Raw genomic sequence first — 6000 nt, forward strand, 5'->3', positions numbered from 1 at the left:
GGGGTTTCCAGCAGATTTTGTGATCAAGAATCACACCCAAAAATTTATTTTCTTACACTCTTTCTATTTCAGTATTATTAATCATAATTTTTATTTGTTTATCAATCTTACGATTGCATTTACTTTTCTGTATCTGAGGAAGTCTTTATCAGTACTAAAAATTGTGAGGAAAAGCTCACGTTTCCCTTTCCAGGGTAGTAAAACACCAAAATATATGCAATAAATGTATTTAATTTGTGTCTATACAGTTGCCTTGGAACAAACAAATATGGGTCAAATTGACCCGCGAACATCAAAATCGTAACAAAAATCATTATTTGTGCTAAAAAACACACTTCAAAACTCATCAGTGCATCCTAACTTTGCATGCATGTTCATGGCCCTAAATGAGAAAAAGTCACAAAATGTCTGGAAGAAAACAGTAACTTAAGTATATATGCATATACATTGTAAATAGAAATGATAGCTCACTTTTAGCATCTGTGTCTGTAAAAGTCTTTTTCAGTACTAAAAAGAGTGAGGAGAAGCATTTTTACCTCCATTTTAGGATAGTAAAACAATATAGCAACAAACACTAAAAATATATATTTAATTAAGATCTATACAGTTGCTTTGGAACAAAACAAAATGCGGGTCAAATTGACCTGCGAACCTCAAAATAGTTACAAAATTATTTTGGTACACTTCAAAACATATCAGCTTGTCCAAACTTTGCATGCATGTTCATGGCCATAAATGAGAAAAAGTCACAAAATTTCAAGAATAAAATCACAGGTTAACTGGTTTATCCGACAGCTTAAAAATCAAAACGGGTCAAATTGACCCAGAACATAATATGAGGGTTAACCCATTTTATTTGTATTAACATTAGGGCAATTTGCTTGTTAGGTTTCTCAATAAATTATGGTGAAATGCCACTATATCCAAAGCCAGAGGATACTCTCTAATCAACCCATTTTTGCCAAAAAGCGTAAAAACGACACGCAGTGTGATTATCGTGCAATAGATACGCCAAATTCCGATTTTGCGTGCATATGATACGCCAGTCCTTCCCATTCACTTATATGGCGAATCGTTTCGTTTCGTGTCGTTTTATTTATTGTTTTCTCATTTGTTTTCTGTTTTTTCCCATTGTCGCTTGGGTTTAGGGTTAGAACAACTTTTTGTTATATAAAAATTACATCCTAACCCAAACCCTAACTCTAACCCCAACTCCAAGTGACCATGGCTTAAATATAGACAAAAGCATAGAGAAACCTGTATATTAAATAACCTGCTTAAACAAATGTGAAATCTAACGCTAAACCCAAGCGAAAATGGGAAAAAAACAGAAAACACTAGCCTGGGTGCCAGCCGATCTTAGCCCCGCCCACAACATTTTGAGAACGGAAGATCGGTCTGGGGTTTCTGCGTTGAGGAGCTACTATGCTAGACCCAAAGCTGGTAGAACCAATCAAATTGTCAGGGCGGGCTTTATACGATGATGGACAGATGATCAACAGTAACATAATGAACCACGTCACCAAAGAGTGCGTGTGTTTAATCTGTTTAACGAAATGGCTGCCGCTGGAGAATTCAGATGTGTGGATTCTGACATTGAGTCTGTTCTAAAAGATATTGACAGAGCATTGATTTTAAAAGAGGAACAGAGAAACGCAAGCAAGGAATTTGTTGCTGTTTTTTCCATCCTCCCTACGGGATTCGGCAAAAGTTGGTCGCAACTGAAATTGGTATCACGGTGATGCAACTCAGCGTGCATGACGAGATGGATATACTTAGCGGTCGTTGCCAGCTTCTTTTCGGAAGCCCGGAATCGTGGTGCTGAATAAGTGGAGGGACATGCTAGGCTCCAATATTTTCAAGCCAACGTAATGGGTATCGTCGTGGATGAAGTTCACCTAACGTACAAATGGTAAGAGATAGTCTTACTGTATGACTTAGTAAATACTTAATGTTGTGATATAAACGAAATGTTGTAAACATAGTAGGTGTTGATGTTCGTTCGCCAACTCAGACTTAGTATAATCAAAATGTTTGTGTCATTGTAGCGAAAAGGTCAGGCTGCAAAAGACGTAATTTCAACATACGTCACACACTCCGTTGCTCTGATTGGTCATAGGTCTATCCAATTGAGTGCAGAGGCATTTTTCGGTTGAGACACGCCTCATAATTATAGCTCAATGGAGCGGTATCAGACTCAAATTCTGACTAGAATTGAGTATGACAATGTCAGGCTAAGAAAACACATGAGAAACCAATAAATAAAACGACACAAAACGATTCGCCATATAAGTGAATGGGAAGGACTGGAGTATTATATGCACGCAAAATCGGAATTTGCCGTATCTATTGCACGATAATCACACTGCGTGTCATTTGTACGCATCTTGGTGAGAACGGGTAGCTCTAATAGATGTCCAAACACAGCCCAGATGTCAAAATATGGGTTGTCAGTGAAAATTTGATAAACATGTAACCATAGACAAAAAATAAATGAAATAAAATGAATAAATAAATCAAAAGACCTTGTAATTATGTTTGATTTTGCTTACATGATGGTATATCAAAAATCTCACATGGTATTTTGGTAAAAACATCTTATTTTGTCTAGAAGCAAGTTACTCGTTGCTTAACAATATCGGGTCTATGGCTAACCTAGACCGTAAAATTATGATTATTGCTTGCTGGCTAGTGTTTGTGTGTAGTCTTTATGTGTGACCAATAATATATGAGAGTTAAAAACGTTTTGTCTCCCTTAACTGACACACCCAGTTCTGTTCATGGATCTCTCTCTTAAAGCAACACCAAAAAAAATTTTTTTACCTTAAAATAACGTTTCCAATAAAGTTTAAGTTGTACGTACACTCAAAACAGGGTGAACGGCACTTTCACATTCGCTTTGCAGCCCCCAGATAGCACAGGTACGTCTCCAAGATGTCTGGTAAAGATCTGGAGATCTGGAATACATCTGGTGTGTAAAAACGTCTTATAAAGGTCTTAGAAAGAGCTGCTTCACATACATTCTAAGTCAAAAACGTCTTGCAGATGTCTTCAATATGTCTATATGACATCTTTTAGGAAACGTCTCAGAGACGTATTGCAGATGAGCAAACAATCTAAATAATACGTCTTGCAGATGTAAACACAAACATCAAATAGACGTCTTCGAGATGTTTGTGTGCTATCAGGGCTCTATCGGCCAAAACCGCACTAAAGAAGTTTCTAACCGTCGGGTCGCAGTCCTGTAGTTCGAGTGAAAACTACAAAAACTTGCTTTACAGCAGACCTACAATCCAATCAGAGCCAGCTATGCTGCAGTACAACAGTGGTAATGGACAATAACGCTTCTAACCTGTAGGGGGAGCAGAGCCAAAAACTCTTTAGTGTTGCTTTAATGAGCTGATGATCTGAATCAGGTGTGCTAGATAAGAGAGAAACGCAAAAAGTGCTGAGCAGTGGGTCCCCTGGTAACAGTTTGAAAATGACTGGTCTAATAGGTCAAAACCAGCAGGTATACCAGATCCTACCTCCAAATATGGGAGATAATTGGGAGGCACAAATATTTTCTGAAGTTTCCATGGCAACACAAAGGTTAGGGTTCAGACTGCAATAGCTTTGGGAGCCTGGAGGCTATTTTCGTTCTCCATGAAAACTATTAAACACAATGTAAGAGGCAGCATGTAATGAAAGCTAGCCTGCAGTGTGAGGCCACAAACCTTCTACACACAGTATTCAGGCTGCTGTGGACACTCACTGTCTGTTTCTCCATAAAGTCGGTCTGTATTTTTGTGTAATGAATATCTGTCTTGGGGAAACAGCTGTGTCATAATTGAAGATACACTATGTTTTGAAAAATATTAGCCTACTTAAAAATCGTTCTCAACTCACCATATCCAAAGGAACAAAGTCATCAATACAATAAATCTGTGGGGAAGCATTTCAATAATTTTAAATAAATGCAATATTAGCACTTTTTCAAAGCAAAAAAATCTGCTTGTCAGGCTACAGGTGAAGCAGCCTTTTTACACATTCTAAAGTCCTGTAAACTGTCCTCATTCATGTCCAAGAGATTAGATTTGTATTACCATCATTACACATTTTGTAATGATGGTGAGAGAGAGAGGCAGCAGATCCACATGCAGCACTTTTTATTAAAAGAACACAAAACAAGGCAGGCAAAACAAACAAAGATAATCCTCGGGTGGAAACACAGAACAAAACAGGAACCAACACATTACATTACATTACATTACATTACATTACATTACATTACATTACATTACATTACATTACATTCAACACATTACATTAACAACAACTGACAAAAGACAACTGAGACACTGGGCAATATATACTGAGGAGAAAACAAGATAACAAGACACACCTGGGAAACAATCAAGAACAAGGACCAATAAGAAACAGAACTACAGAGAACTACAAACATGGGTGACAACACAGAATTTCAAAATAAAAGACATGGACATGGGAAACACAAGATAGGACTGATCACTACTAGAATAATAGTCTTTTACATTTGAATCCTTTAATTTTTCATATTTAAAAACATTTTTAAGTATTATCAAAGTCGATTTTGGAAAGTCTTGTCTCCGCAATGCTTCGGGGAGCTATTGAAGACTTGAGAAACTTGGTATTTTAGAGTTTCAGTTATGCTGGTGGTCATTGTGCTGATACAACATTATGAAAATAAGCTTACTGAAAGTTATCATGACACAAATGTTGCCTTGATCAGAATACATTACACTGGCAGTTAGATCACCTTTTTTTTTTTGATCATTGTTTTTTTTTTTAAGTTACCATTAGCTTGCTAGCATATGTTGGATAGCCTAATTAACCATCAATCAAGTTGTTTCAACATGTATAAATTGAGTATAAATGTTTTTGAGTTAAGAGTGTAATTGCATCTGATATCCTAAATCGGATCCATACTCTGTGTGAAAATGCGATAAGGGATGTAGATCCCATAAAATACACATTAAATTGTCCCTCACACCAGATACTTTCTTTCAATGATAAAATGTGCTGCTTTCATCCTTACGCATAAGCACATTTAGATCATCTGCTTTTGTGCCAGCAGACCATGGTGATGAAGAATATTACTCCTTAGCCATTTTTTCCATACTTCTTCCCTACCTCTTTTAACGGCCAGCTCTCTTCCCCTCAGCAAGTAGCTTATCTGCAATTGAAGAAGCTGTCACTGACAGCCTGACAGTGGAATACTGGAACAAGTCTGGCACTCACTGTCTGTTCCGTGTGAGTGAAACCCAATGCTAGATAACCTGAAACCTGCTGAGCCGCAGAGACTCAGAGAATGTTGGTCTTATCTAGAGAACCACACTGAGAGATGCTTAATCCATTATCACTGCAATCATTCCAGCAGACCCACACAGCAACACACCCTCCTACCCACAGACTTCAAACTGATAAGAGTGAATAGAAACATATGTCTTCAAGTTAATATGGATTTTTGATTGTCGTTCTCTAAATTATTTAATTATTCTTTTTTTTTTTTTTTTACAAATATTTCAAGTACAATGCAACACACTGCACAAACACTATCTCTAACGTATGTTGAAATGGCGTCTGTCCTTTTGCAGCCTGGCGTTAATGCTGATAATTTGTAGACATCTATATTTATAGTCGATTCTATTATTTTACCTTTTAAATTTTGTTCTCACACTAAAATAACCAGTGAGGTCAAAAGTATTCATATTCATAACTCAAGTAGAAGTATAGATACTAGGGTTTAAAAAGACTTTTGTAGAAGTTAAAATATCAACTCAAGCTTTTTACTCAAGTAAAAGTGTAAAAGTACTGGTTTCAAAACTAATTAAAGTATAAAAGTAAAAGTAATGGAAAAAATGCTGTTACGGAAAAAAGCCTAGGCCTCGCCACAGGGGCCTATTGTGCACTACCCTATTTCTTCAAAAACTTTTCTAAAAGCTGTAGTGATTTTGACACAGGCACAAATTAATTTAGTTA

The sequence above is a fragment of the Misgurnus anguillicaudatus genome, chromosome 10 (assembly GCF_027580225.2).
Source record: "Misgurnus anguillicaudatus chromosome 10, ASM2758022v2, whole genome shotgun sequence".
NCBI lineage: Eukaryota > Metazoa > Chordata > Actinopteri > Cypriniformes > Cobitidae > Misgurnus > Misgurnus anguillicaudatus.